Raw genomic sequence first — 13,197 nt, forward strand, 5'->3', positions numbered from 1 at the left:
CCTGGGATTACCCACAAACGCCTCACCTGCAAACTAGTATTGTGTGGCTTGTGAGCGGTATAGAGCAAAATCGATTACATGTACGTGTTTGTGAGAGTCTCAGCTTTCCATAGCTGGGTCATAGTAGTTCCTAGCTCCAACCATTCAGTCTCTACAGATATTTTTGTTAGAAGGGTTTAAGCCCAACATTCCAAATTTAGGGTTAGTACCAATGCTCCACGTTTTTTCAAAGTTCCAACCCACCTGCTCCTCGTTAGTATAGTGGTGAGTATCCCCGCCTGTCACGCGGGAGACCGGGGTTCAATTCCCCGACGGGGAGAAAGTACTGCTCTTTTTTTAGGGTGAACAATGTTGTTGAGCCCACAAAGTGGAACATATTCTTGGAAAAAAAGCTTTATGATACAATTTCCTGCCTTTGAGGTTAACTCAGCCTTCCAAGGCATTGGTTGTTCAGTGGTAGAATTCTCGCCTGCCACGCGGGAGGCCCGGGTTCGATTCCCGGCCAATGCAGGAAGTTTTGAACATGTCATTTCGACAAGTATGCAAACCCCTGAGGAGGAAATCTGTGTTAGATTGCCAGGCAAACAGAAATCTCTGGTCTTGGTCGAATTCTCAACTGACTCTTGAAAAATAAGACTTTGAACATTTACTCATTCTCAGTAGACTTTGGTGAATCCATTGCAGATTTCCAGTGTGTGAGGTGATTAACTTTTTGCAAGGCTTTAGTTGTTAAATGGGAAAGAGTAACCAACTTGTCAGTGACAACTGTCTTGAGTTTGGCATTTGTGACAATGTCCTGGGATTACCCACAAACGCCTCACCTGCAAACTAGTATTGTGTGGCTTGTGAGCGGTATAGAGCAAAATCGATTACATGTACGTGTTTGTGAGAGTCTCAGCTTTCCATAGCTGGGTCATAGTAGTTCCTAGCTCCAACCATTCAGTCTCTACAGATATTTTTGTTAGAAGGGTTTAAGCCCAACATTCCAAATTTAGGGTTAGTACCAATGCTCCACGTTTTTTCAAAGTTCCAACCCACCTGCTCCTCGTTAGTATAGTGGTGAGTATCCCCGCCTGTCACGCGGGAGACCGGGGTTCAATTCCCCGACGGGGAGAAAGTACTGCTCTTTTTTTAGGGTGAACAATGTTGCTGAGCCCACAAAGTGGAACATATTTTTGGAAAAAAAGCTTTATGATACAATTTCCTGCCTTTGAGGTTAACTCAGCCTTCCAAGGCATTGGTTGTTCAGTGGTAGAATTCTCGCCTGCCACGCGGGAGGCCCGGGTTCGATTCCCGGCCAATGCAGGAAGTTTTGAACATGTCATTTCGACAAGTATGCAAACCCCTGAGGAGGAAATCTGTGTTAGATTGCCAGGCAAACAGAAATCTCTGGTCTTGGTCGAATTCTCAACTGACTCTTGAAAAATAAGACTTTGAACATTTACTCATTCTCAGTAGACTTTGGTGAATCCAGTGTGTGAGGTGATTAACTTTTTGCAAGGCTTTAGTTGTTAAATGGGAAAGAGTAACCAACTTGTCAGTGACAACTGTCTTGAGTTTGGCATTTGTGACAATGTCCTGGGATTACCCACAAACGCCTCACCTGCAAACTAGTATTGTGTGGCTTGTGAGCGGTATAGAGCAAAATCGATTACATGTACGTGTTTGTGAGAGTCTCAGCTTTCCATAGCTGGGTCATAGTAGTTCCTAGCTCCAACCATTCAGTCTCTACAGATATTTTTGTTAGAAGGGTTTAAGCCCAACATTCCAAATTTAGGGTTAGTACCAATGCTCCACGTTTTTTCAAAGTTCCAACCCACCTGCTCCTCGTTAGTATAGTGGTGAGTATCCCCGCCTGTCACGCGGGAGACCGGGGTTCAATTCCCCGACGGGGAGAAAGTACTGCTCTTTTTTTTAGGGTGAACAATGTTGTTGAGCCCACAAAGTGGAACATATTCTTGGAAAAAAAGCTTTATGATACAATTTCCTGCCTTTGAGGTTAACTCAGCCTTCCAAGGCATTGGTTGTTCAGTGGTAGAATTCTCGCCTGCCACGCGGGAGGCCCGGGTTCGATTCCCGGCCAATGCAGGAAGTTTTGAACATGTCATTTCGACAAGTATGCAAACCCCTGAGGAGGAAATCTGTGTTAGATTGCCAGGCAAACAGAAATCTCTGGTCTTGGTCGAATTCTCAACTGACTCTTGAAAAATAAGACTTTGAACATTTACTCATTCTCAGTAGACTTTGGTGAATCCATTGCAGATTTCCAGTGTGTGAGGTGATTAACTTTTTGCAAGGCTTTAGTTGTTAAATGGGAAAGAGTAACCAACTTGTCAGTGACAACTGTCTTGAGTTTGGCATTTGTGACAATGTCCTGGGATTACCCACAAACGCCTCACCTGCAAACTAGTATTGTGTGGCTTGTGAGCGGTATAGAGCAAAATCGATTACATGTACGTGTTTGTGAGAGTCTCAGCTTTCCATAGCTGGGTCATAGTAGTTCCTAGCTCCAACCATTCAGTCTCTACAGATATTTTTGTTAGAAGGGTTTAAGCCCAACATTCCAAATTTAGGGTTAGTACCAATGCTCCACGTTTTTTCAAAGTTCCAACCCACCTGCTCCTCGTTAGTATAGTGGTGAGTATCCCCGCCTGTCACGCTGGAGACCGGGGTTCAATTCCCCGATGGGGAGAAAGTACTGCTCTTTTTTTAGGGTGAACAATGTTGTTGAGCCCACAAAGTGGAACATATTCTTGGAAAAAAAGCTTTATGATACAATTTCCTGCCTTTGAGGTTAACTCAGCCTTCCAAGGCATTGGTTGTTCAGTGGTAGAATTCTCGCCTGCCACGCGGGAGGCCCGGGTTCGATTCCCGGCCAATGCAGGAAGTTTTGAACATGTCATTTCGACAAGTATGCAAACCCCTGAGGAGGAAATCTGTGTTAGATTGCCAGGCAAACAGAAATCTCTGGTCTTGGTCGAATTCTCAACTGACTCTTGAAAAATAAGACTTTGAACATTTACTCATTCTCAGTAGACTTTGGTGAATCCAGTGTGTGAGGTGATTAACTTTTTGCAAGGCTTTAGTTGTTAAATGGGAAAGAGTAACCAACTTGTCAGTGACAACTGTCTTGAGTTTGGCATTTGTGACAATGTCCTGGGATTACCCACAAACGCCTCACCTGCAAACTAGTATTGTGTGGCTTGTGAGCGGTATAGAGCAAAATCGATTACATGTACGTGTTTGTGAGAGTCTCAGCTTTCCATAGCTGGGTCATAGTAGTTCCTAGCTCCAACCATTCAGTCTCTACAGATATTTTTGTTAGAAGGGTTTAAGCCCAACATTCCAAATTTAGGGTTAGTACCAATGCTCCACGTTTTTTCAAAGTTCCAACCCACCTGCTCCTCGTTAGTATAGTGGTGAGTATCCCCGCCTGTCACGCGGGAGACCGGGGTTCAATTCCCCGACGGGGAGAAAGTACTGCTCTTTTTTTAGGGTGAACAATGTTGTTGAGCCCACAAAGTGGAACATATTCTTGGAAAAAAAGCTTTATGATACAATTTCCTGCCTTTGAGGTTAACTCAGCCTTCCAAGGCATTGGTTGTTCAGTGGTAGAATTCTCGCCTGCCACGCGGGAGGCCCGGGTTCGATTCCCGGCCAATGCAGGAAGTTTTGAACATGTCATTTCGACAAGTATGCAAACCCCTGAGGAGGAAATCTGTGTTAGATTGCCAGGCAAACAGAAATCTCTGGTCTTGGTCGAATTCTCAACTGACTCTTGAAAAATAAGACTTTGAACATTTACTCATTCTCAGTAGACTTTGGTGAATCCATTGCAGATTTCCAGTGTGTGAGGTGATTAACTTTTTGCAAGGCTTTAGTTGTTAAATGGGAAAGAGTAACCAACTTGTCAGTGACAACTGTCTTGAGTTTGGCATTTGTGACAATGTCCTGGGATTACCCACAAACGCCTCACCTGCAAACTAGTATTGTGTGGCTTGTGAGCGGTATAGAGCAAAATCGATTACATGTACGTGTTTGTGAGAGTCTCAGCTTTCCATAGCTGGGTCATAGTAGTTCCTAGCTCCAACCATTCAGTCTCTACAGATATTTTTGTTAGAAGGGTTTAAGCCCAACATTCCAAATTTAGGGTTAGTACCAATGCTCCACGTTTTTTCAAAGTTCCAACCCACCTGCTCCTCGTTAGTATAGTGGTGAGTATCCCCGCCTGTCACGCGGGAGACCGGGGTTCAATTCCCCGACGGGGAGAAAGTACTGCTCTTTTTTTAGGGTGAACAATGTTGCTGAGCCCACAAAGTGGAACATATTTTTGGAAAAAAAGCTTTATGATACAATTTCCTGCCTTTGAGGTTAACTCAGCCTTCCAAGGCATTGGTTGTTCAGTGGTAGAATTCTCGCCTGCCACGCGGGAGGCCCGGGTTCGATTCCCGGCCAATGCAGGAAGTTTTGAACATGTCATTTCGACAAGTATGCAAACCCCTGAGGAGGAAATCTGTGTTAGATTGCCAGGCAAACAGAAATCTCTGGTCTTGGTCGAATTCTCAACTGACTCTTGAAAAATAAGACTTTGAACATTTACTCATTCTCAGTAGACTTTGGTGAATCCAGTGTGTGAGGTGATTAACTTTTTGCAAGGCTTTAGTTGTTAAATGGGAAAGAGTAACCAACTTGTCAGTGACAACTGTCTTGAGTTTGGCATTTGTGACAATGTCCTGGGATTACCCACAAACGCCTCACCTGCAAACTAGTATTGTGTGGCTTGTGAGCGGTATAGAGCAAAATCGATTACATGTACGTGTTTGTGAGAGTCTCAGCTTTCCATAGCTGGGTCATAGTAGTTCCTAGCTCCAACCATTCAGTCTCTACAGATATTTTTGTTAGAAGGGTTTAAGCCCAACATTCCAAATTTAGGGTTAGTACCAATGCTCCACGTTTTTTCAAAGTTCCAACCCACCTGCTCCTCGTTAGTATAGTGGTGAGTATCCCCGCCTGTCACGCGGGAGACCGGGGTTCAATTCCCCGACGGGGAGAAAGTACTGCTCTTTTTTTTAGGGTGAACAATGTTGTTGAGCCCACAAAGTGGAACATATTCTTGGAAAAAAAGCTTTATGATACAATTTCCTGCCTTTGAGGTTAACTCAGCCTTCCAAGGCATTGGTTGTTCAGTGGTAGAATTCTCGCCTGCCACGCGGGAGGCCCGGGTTCGATTCCCGGCCAATGCAGGAAGTTTTGAACATGTCATTTCGACAAGTATGCAAACCCCTGAGGAGGAAATCTGTGTTAGATTGCCAGGCAAACAGAAATCTCTGGTCTTGGTCGAATTCTCAACTGACTCTTGAAAAATAAGACTTTGAACATTTACTCATTCTCAGTAGACTTTGGTGAATCCATTGCAGATTTCCAGTGTGTGAGGTGATTAACTTTTTGCAAGGCTTTAGTTGTTAAATGGGAAAGAGTAACCAACTTGTCAGTGACAACTGTCTTGAGTTTGGCATTTGTGACAATGTCCTGGGATTACCCACAAACGCCTCACCTGCAAACTAGTATTGTGTGGCTTGTGAGCGGTATAGAGCAAAATCGATTACATGTACGTGTTTGTGAGAGTCTCAGCTTTCCATAGCGGGGTCATAGTAGTTCCTAGCTCCAACCATTCAGTCTCTACAGATATTTTTGTTAGAAGGGTTTAAGCCCAACATTCCAAATTTAGGGTTAGTACCAATGCTCCACGTTTTTTCAAAGTTCCAACCCACCTGCTCCTCGTTAGTATAGTGGTGAGTATCCCCGCATGTCACGCGGGAGACCGGGGTTCAATTCCCCGACGGGGAGAAAGTACTGCTCTTTTTTTAGGGTGAACAATGTTGCTGAGCCCACAAAGTGGAACATATTTTTGGAAAAAAAGCTTTATGATACAATTTCCTGCCTTTGAGGTTAACTCAGCCTTCCAAGGCATTGGTTGTTCAGTGGTAGAATTCTCGCCTGCCACGCGGGAGGCCCGGGTTCGATTCCCGGCCAATGCAGGAAGTTTTGAACATGTCATTTCGACAAGTATGCAAACCCCTGAGGAGGAAATCTGTGTTAGATTGCCAGGCAAACAGAAATCTCTGGTCTTGGTCGAATTCTCAACTGACTCTTGAAAAATAAGACTTTGAACATTTACTCATTCTCAGTAGACTTTGGTGAATCCAGTGTGTGAGGTGATTAACTTTTTGCAAGGCTTTAGTTGTTAAATGGGAAAGAGTAACCAACTTGTCAGTGACAACTGTCTTGAGTTTGGCATTTGTGACAATGTCCTGGGATTACCCACAAACGCCTCACCTGCAAACTAGTATTGTGTGGCTTGTGAGCGGTATAGAGCAAAATCGATTACATGTACGTGTTTGTGAGAGTCTCAGCTTTCCATAGCGGGGTCATAGTAGTTCCTAGCTCCAACCATTCAGTCTCTACAGATATTTTTGTTAGAAGGGTTTAAGCCCAACATTCCAAATTTAGGGTTAGTACCAATGCTCCACGTTTTTTCAAAGTTCCAACCCACCTGCTCCTCGTTAGTATAGTGGTGAGTATCCCCGCATGTCACGCGGGAGACCGGGGTTCAATTCCCCGACGGGGAGAAAGTACTGCTCTTTTTTTAGGGTGAACAATGTTGCTGAGCCCACAAAGTGGAACATATTTTTGGAAAAAAAGCTTTATGATACAATTTCCTGCCTTTGAGGTTAACTCAGCCTTCCAAGGCATTGGTTGTTCAGTGGTAGAATTCTCGCCTGCCACGCGGGAGGCCCGGGTTCGATTCCCGGCCAATGCAGGAAGTTTTGAACATGTCATTTCGACAAGTATGCAAACCCCTGAGGAGGAAATCTGTGTTAGATTGCCAGGCAAACAGAAATCTCTGGTCTTGGTCGAATTCTCAACTGACTCTTGAAAAATAAGACTTTGAACATTTACTCATTCTCAGTAGACTTTGGTGAATCCAGTGTGTGAGGTGATTAACTTTTTGCAAGGCTTTAGTTGTTAAATGGGAAAGAGTAACCAACTTGTCAGTGACAACTGTCTTGAGTTTGGCATTTGTGACAATGTCCTGGGATTACCCACAAACGCCTCACCTGCAAACTAGTATTGTGTGGCTTGTGAGCGGTATAGAGCAAAATCGATTACATGTACGTGTTTGTGAGAGTCTCAGCTTTCCATAGCTGGGTCATAGTAGTTCCTAGCTCCAACCATTCAGTCTCTACAGATATTTTTGTTAGAAGGGTTTAAGCCCAACATTCCAAATTTAGGGTTAGTACCAATGCTCCACGTTTTTTCAAAGTTCCAACCCACCTGCTCCTCGTTAGTATAGTGGTGAGTATCCCCGCCTGTCACGCGGGAGACCGGGGTTCAATTCCCCGACGGGGAGAAAGTACTGCTCTTTTTTTAGGGTGAACAATGTTGTTGAGCCCACAAAGTGGAACATATTCTTGGAAAAAAAGCTTTATGATACAATTTCCTGCCTTTGAGGTTAACTCAGCCTTCCAAGGCATTGGTTGTTCAGTGGTAGAATTCTCGCCTGCCACGCGGGAGGCCCGGGTTCGATTCCCGGCCAATGCAGGAAGTTTTGAACATGTCATTTCGACAAGTATGCAAACCCCTGAGGAGGAAATCTGTGTTAGATTGCCAGGCAAACAGAAATCTCTGGTCTTGGTCGAATTCTCAACTGACTCTTGAAAAATAAGACTTTGAACATTTACTCATTCTCAGTAGACTTTGGTGAATCCAGTGTGTGAGGTGATTAACTTTTTGCAAGGCTTTAGTTGTTAAATGGGAAAGAGTAACCAACTTGTCAGTGACAACTGTCTTGAGTTTGGCATTTGTGACAATGTCCTGGGATTACCCACAAACGCCTCACCTGCAAACTAAGCTGCAAAAACCAAGCTATGAGGTCGAAAGAATTGTCCGTAGAGCTCCGAAACAGTATTGTGTCGAGGCACAGATCTGGGGAAGGGTACCAAAAACTGTCTGCAGTATTGAAGGTCCCCAAGAAGTGTCCTCCATCATTCTTAAATGGAAGAAGTTTGGAACCACCAAGACTCTTCCTAGAGCTGGCAGCCCGGCCAAACTGAGCAATCAGGGGAGAAGGGCCTTGGTCAGGGAGTTGATCAAGAACCCGATGGTCACTCTGGCCGAGCTCCAGAGTTCCTCTGTGGAGATGGGAGAACCTTCCAGAAAGACAACCACCTCTGCAGCACTCCACCAATCAGGCTTATACCTAGCTCCAACCATTCAGTCTCTACAGATATTTTTGTTAGAAGGGTTTAAGCCCAACATTCCAAATTTAGGGTTAGTACCAATGCTCCACGTTTTTTCAAAGTTCCAACCCACCTGCTCCTCGTTAGTATAGTGGTGAGTATCCCCGCCTGTCAAGCGGGAGACCGGGGTTCAATTCCCCGACGGGGAGAAAGTACTGCTCTTTTTTTAGGGTGAACAATGTTGTTGAGCCCACAAAGTGGAACATATTCTTGGAAAAAAAGCTTTATGATACAATTTCCTGCCTTTGAGGTTAACTCAGCCTTCCAAGGCATTGGTTGTTCAGTGGTAGAATTCTCGCCTGCCACGCGGGAGGCCCGGGTTCGATTCCCGGCCAATGCAGGAAGTTTTGAACATGTCATTTCGACAAGTATGCAAACCCCTGAGGAGGAAATCTGTGTTAGATTGCCAGGCAAACAGAAATCTCTGGTCTTGGTCGAATTCTCAACTGACTCTTGAAAAATAAGACTTTGAACATTTACTCATTCTCAGTAGACTTTGGTGAATCCATTGCAGATTTCCAGTGTGTGAGGTGATTAACTTTTTGCAAGGCTTTAGTTGTTAAATGGGAAAGAGTAACCAACTTGTCAGTGACAACTGTCTTGAGTTTGGCATTTGTGACAATGTCCTGGGATTACCCACAAACGCCTCACCTGCAAACTAGTATTGTGTGGCTTGTGAGCGGTATAGAGCAAAATCGATTACATGTACGTGTTTGTGAGAGTCTCAGCTTTCCATAGCTGGGTCATAGTAGTTCCTAGCTCCAACCATTCAGTCTCTACAGATATTTTTGTTAGAAGGGTTTAAGCCCAACATTCCAAATTTAGGGTTAGTACCAATGCTCCACGTTTTTTCAAAGTTCCAACCCACCTGCTCCTCGTTAGTATAGTGGTGAGTATTGTCACGCGGGAGACCGGGGTTCAATTCCCCGACGGGGAGAAAGTACTGCTCTTTTTTTAGGGTGAACAATGTTGCTGAGCCCACAAAGTGGAACATATTCTTGGAAAAAAAGCTTTATGATACAATTTCCTGCCTTTGAGGTTAACTCAGCCTTCCAAGGCATTGGTTGTTCAGTGGTAGAATTCTCGCCTGCCACGCGGGAGGCCCGGGTTCGATTCCCGGCCAATGCAGGAAGTTTTGAACATGTCATTTCGACAAGTATGCAAACCCCTGAGGAGGAAATCTGTGTTAGATTGCCAGGCAAACAGAAATCTCTGGTCTTGGTCGAATTCTCAACTGACTCTTGAAAAATAAGACTTTGAACATTTACTCATTCTCAGTAGACTTTGGTGAATCCATTGCAGATTTCCAGTGTGTGAGGTGATTAACTTTTTGCAAGGCTTTAGTTGTTAAATGGGAAAGAGTAACCAACTTGTCAGTGACAACTGTCTTGAGTTTGGCATTTGTGACAATGTCCTGGGATTACCCACAAACGCCTCACCTGCAAACTAGTATTGTGTGGCTTGTGAGCGGTATAGAGCAAAATCGATTACATGTACGTGTTTGTGAGAGTCTCAGCTTTCCATAGCTGGGTCATAGTAGTTCCTAGCTCCAACCATTCAGTCTCTACAGATATTTTTGTTAGAAGGGTTTAAGCCCAACATTCCAAATTTAGGGTTAGTACCAATGCTCCACGTTTTTTCAAAGTTCCAACCCACCTGCTCCTCGTTAGTATAGTGGTGAGTATCCCCGCCTGTCACGCGGGAGACCGGGGTTCAATTCCCCGACGGGGAGAAAGTACTGCTCTTTTTTTAGGGTGAACAATGTTGCTGAGCCCACAAAGTGGAACATATTCTTGGAAAAAAAGCTTTATGATACAATTTCCTGCCTTTGAGGTTAACTCAGCCTTCCAAGGCATTGGTTGTTCAGTGGTAGAATTCTCGCCTGCCACGCGGGAGGCCCGGGTTCGATTCCCGGCCAATGCAGGAAGTTTTGAACATGTCATTTCGACAAGTATGCAAACCCCTGAGGAGGAAATCTGTGTTAGATTGCCAGGCAAACAGAAATCTCTGGTCTTGGTCGAATTCTCAACTGACTCTTGAAAAATAAGACTTTGAACATTTACTCATTCTCAGTAGACTTTGGTGAATCCATTGCAGATTTCCAGTGTGTGAGGTGATTAACTTTTTGCAAGGCTTTAGTTGTTAAATGGGAAAGAGTAACCAACTTGTCAGTGACAACTGTCTTGAGTTTGGCATTTGTGACAATGTCCTGGGATTACCCACAAACGCCTCACCTGCAAACTAGTATTGTGTGGCTTGTGAGCGGTATAGAGCAAAATCGATTACATGTACGTGTTTGTGAGAGTCTCAGCTTTCCATAGCTGGGTCATAGTAGTTCCTAGCTCCAACCATTCAGTCTCTACAGATATTTTTGTTAGAAGGGTTTAAGCCCAACATTCCAAATTTAGGGTTAGTACCAATGCTCCACGTTTTTTCAAAGTTCCAACCCACCTGCTCCTCGTTAGTATAGTGGTGAGTATCCCCGCCTGTCACGCGGGAGACCGGGGTTCAATTCCCCGACGGGGAGAAAGTACTGCTCTTTTTTTAGGGTGAACAATGTTGCTGAGCCCACAAAGTGGAACATATTCTTGGAAAAAAAGCTTTATGATACAATTTCCTGCCTTTGAGGTTAACTCAGCCTTCCAAGGCATTGGTTGTTCAGTGGTAGAATTCTCGCCTGCCACGCGGGAGGCCCGGGTTCGATTCCCGGCCAATGCAGGAAGTTTTGAACATGTCATTTCGACAAGTATGCAAACCCCTGAGGAGGAAATCTGTGTTAGATTGCCAGGCAAACAGAAATCTCTGGTCTTGGTCGAATTCTCAACTGACTCTTGAAAAATAAGACTTTGAACATTTACTCATTCTCAGTAGACTTTGGTGAATCCATTGCAGATTTCCAGTGTGTGAGGTGATTAACTTTTTGCAAGGCTTTAGTTGTTAAATGGGAAAGAGTAACCAACTTGTCAGTGACAACTGTCTTGAGTTTGGCATTTGTGACAATGTCCTGGGATTACCCACAAACGCCTCACCTGCAAACTAGTATTGTGTGGCTTGTGAGCGGTATAGAGCAAAATCGATTACATGTACGTGTTTGTGAGAGTCTCAGCTTTCCATAGCTGGGTCATAGTAGTTCCTAGCTCCAACCATTCAGTCTCTACAGATATTTTTGTTAGAAGGGTTTAAGCCCAACATTCCAAATTTAGGGTTAGTACCAATGCTCCACGTTTTTTCAAAGTTCCAACCCACCTGCTCCTCGTTAGTATAGTGGTGAGTATCCCCGCCTGTCACGCGGGAGACCGGGGTTCAATTCCCCGACGGGGAGAAAGTACTGCTCTTTTTTTAGGGTGAACAATGTTGTTGAGCCCACAAAGTGGAACATATTCTTGGAAAAAAAGCTTTATGATACAATTTCCTGCCTTTGAGGTTAACTCAGCCTTCCAAGGCATTGGTTGTTCAGTGGTAGAATTCTCGCCTGCCAGGCGGGAGGCCCGGGTTCGATTCCCGGCCAATGCAGGAAGTTTTGAACATGTCATTTCGACAAGTATGCAAACCCCTGAGGAGGAAATCTGTGTTAGATTGCCAGGCAAACAGAAATCTCTGGTCTTGGTCGAATTCTCAACTGACTCTTGAAAAATAAGACTTTGAACATTTAGTCATTCTCAGTAGACTTTGGTGAATCCATTGCAGATTTCCAGTGTGTGAGGTGATTAACTTTTTGCAAGGCTTTAGTTGTTAAATGGGAAAGAGTAACCAACTTGTCAGTGACAACTGTCTTGAGTTTGGCATTTGTGACAATGTCCTGGGATTACCCACAAACGCCTCACCTGCAAACTAGTATTGTGTGGCTTGTGAGCGGTATAGAGCAAAATCGATTACATGTACGTGTTTGTGAGAGTCTCAGCTTTCCATAGCTGGGTCATAGTAGTTCCTAGCTCCAACCATTCAGTCTCTACAGATATTTTTGTTAGAAGGGTTTAAGCCCAACATTCCAAATTTAGGGTTAGTACCAATGCTCCACGTTTTTTCAAAGTTCCAACCCACCTGCTCCTCGTTAGTATAGTGGTGAGTATCCCCGCCTGTCACGCGGGAGACCGGGGTTCAATTCCCCGACGGGGAGAAAGTACTGCTCTTTTTTTAGGGTGAACAATGTTGCTGAGCCCACAAAGTGGAACATATTTTTGGAAAAAAAGCTTTATGATACAATTTCCTGCCTTTGAGGTTAACTCAGCCTTCCAAGGCATTGGTTGTTCAGTGGTAGAATTCTCGCCTGCCACGCGGGAGGCCCGGGTTCGATTCCCGGCCAATGCAGGAAGTTTTGAACATGTCATTTCGACAAGTATGCAAACCCCTGAGGAGGAAATCTGTGTTAGATTGCCAGGCAAACAGAAATCTCTGGTCTTGGTCGAATTCTCAACTGACTCTTGAAAAATAAGACTTTGAACATTTACTCATTCTCAGTAGACTTTGGTGAATCCAGTGTGTGAGGTGATTAACTTTTTGCAAGGCTTTAGTTGTTAAATGGGAAAGAGTAACCAACTTGTCAGTGACAACTGTCTTGAGTTTGGCATTTGTGACAATGTCCTGGGATTACCCACAAACGCCTCACCTGCAAACTAGTATTGTGTGGCTTGTGAGCGGTATAGAGCAAAATCGATTACATGTACGTGTTTGTGAGAGTCTCAGCTTTCCATAGCTGGGTCATAGTAGTTCCTAGCTCCAACCATTCAGTCTCTACAGATATTTTTGTTAGAAGGGTTTAAGCCCAACATTCCAAATTTAGGGTTAGTACCAATGCTCCACGTTTTTTCAAAGTTCCAACCCACCTGCTCCTCGTTAGTATAGTGGTGAGTATCCCCGCCTGTCACGCGGGAGACCGGGGTTCAATTCCCCGACGGGG

General features: G+C 44.4%; 16 non-coding genes across 16 annotated transcripts; all 16 read left to right on the plus strand.

Moving 5' to 3' along the window:
• Positions 1–439: 439 nt before the first annotated feature.
• Positions 440–510, plus strand: trnag-gcc (transfer RNA glycine (anticodon GCC)). The gene has a single exon. It is a non-coding gene; the product is annotated as a tRNA-Gly (tRNA).
• A 724-nt stretch (positions 511–1,234) lies between these two features.
• On the plus strand, positions 1,235–1,305 carry trnag-gcc (transfer RNA glycine (anticodon GCC)). The gene has a single exon. It is a non-coding gene; the product is annotated as a tRNA-Gly (tRNA).
• A 712-nt stretch (positions 1,306–2,017) lies between these two features.
• Positions 2,018–2,088, plus strand: trnag-gcc (transfer RNA glycine (anticodon GCC)). Its single transcript has one exon. It is a non-coding gene; the product is annotated as a tRNA-Gly (tRNA).
• Positions 2,089–2,812: 724 nt separating this feature from the next.
• On the plus strand, positions 2,813–2,883 carry trnag-gcc (transfer RNA glycine (anticodon GCC)). The gene has a single exon. It is a non-coding gene; the product is annotated as a tRNA-Gly (tRNA).
• A 711-nt stretch (positions 2,884–3,594) lies between these two features.
• Positions 3,595–3,665, plus strand: trnag-gcc (transfer RNA glycine (anticodon GCC)). Its single transcript has one exon. It is a non-coding gene; the product is annotated as a tRNA-Gly (tRNA).
• Positions 3,666–4,389: 724 nt separating this feature from the next.
• On the plus strand, positions 4,390–4,460 carry trnag-gcc (transfer RNA glycine (anticodon GCC)). Its single transcript has one exon. It is a non-coding gene; the product is annotated as a tRNA-Gly (tRNA).
• A 712-nt stretch (positions 4,461–5,172) lies between these two features.
• trnag-gcc (transfer RNA glycine (anticodon GCC)) lies at positions 5,173–5,243 on the plus strand. Its single transcript has one exon. It is a non-coding gene; the product is annotated as a tRNA-Gly (tRNA).
• A 724-nt stretch (positions 5,244–5,967) lies between these two features.
• Positions 5,968–6,038, plus strand: trnag-gcc (transfer RNA glycine (anticodon GCC)). The gene has a single exon. It is a non-coding gene; the product is annotated as a tRNA-Gly (tRNA).
• Positions 6,039–6,749: 711 nt separating this feature from the next.
• On the plus strand, positions 6,750–6,820 carry trnag-gcc (transfer RNA glycine (anticodon GCC)). Its single transcript has one exon. It is a non-coding gene; the product is annotated as a tRNA-Gly (tRNA).
• Positions 6,821–7,531: 711 nt separating this feature from the next.
• trnag-gcc (transfer RNA glycine (anticodon GCC)) lies at positions 7,532–7,602 on the plus strand. The gene has a single exon. It is a non-coding gene; the product is annotated as a tRNA-Gly (tRNA).
• Positions 7,603–8,377: 775 nt separating this feature from the next.
• On the plus strand, positions 8,378–8,449 carry trnad-guc (transfer RNA aspartic acid (anticodon GUC)). Its single transcript has one exon. It is a non-coding gene; the product is annotated as a tRNA-Asp (tRNA).
• A 120-nt stretch (positions 8,450–8,569) lies between these two features.
• On the plus strand, positions 8,570–8,640 carry trnag-gcc (transfer RNA glycine (anticodon GCC)). The gene has a single exon. It is a non-coding gene; the product is annotated as a tRNA-Gly (tRNA).
• Positions 8,641–9,357: 717 nt separating this feature from the next.
• On the plus strand, positions 9,358–9,428 carry trnag-gcc (transfer RNA glycine (anticodon GCC)). The gene has a single exon. It is a non-coding gene; the product is annotated as a tRNA-Gly (tRNA).
• A 724-nt stretch (positions 9,429–10,152) lies between these two features.
• On the plus strand, positions 10,153–10,223 carry trnag-gcc (transfer RNA glycine (anticodon GCC)). Its single transcript has one exon. It is a non-coding gene; the product is annotated as a tRNA-Gly (tRNA).
• Positions 10,224–10,947: 724 nt separating this feature from the next.
• On the plus strand, positions 10,948–11,018 carry trnag-gcc (transfer RNA glycine (anticodon GCC)). The gene has a single exon. It is a non-coding gene; the product is annotated as a tRNA-Gly (tRNA).
• A 1,519-nt stretch (positions 11,019–12,537) lies between these two features.
• On the plus strand, positions 12,538–12,608 carry trnag-gcc (transfer RNA glycine (anticodon GCC)). Its single transcript has one exon. It is a non-coding gene; the product is annotated as a tRNA-Gly (tRNA).
• The last annotated feature ends 589 nt before the right edge of the window (positions 12,609–13,197 follow it).

This window comes from Oncorhynchus mykiss, chromosome 5 (genome assembly GCF_057628025.1).
Source record: "Oncorhynchus mykiss isolate SJ-2025 chromosome 5, ASM5762802v1, whole genome shotgun sequence".
Taxonomy (NCBI): Eukaryota; Metazoa; Chordata; class Actinopteri; order Salmoniformes; family Salmonidae; genus Oncorhynchus; species Oncorhynchus mykiss.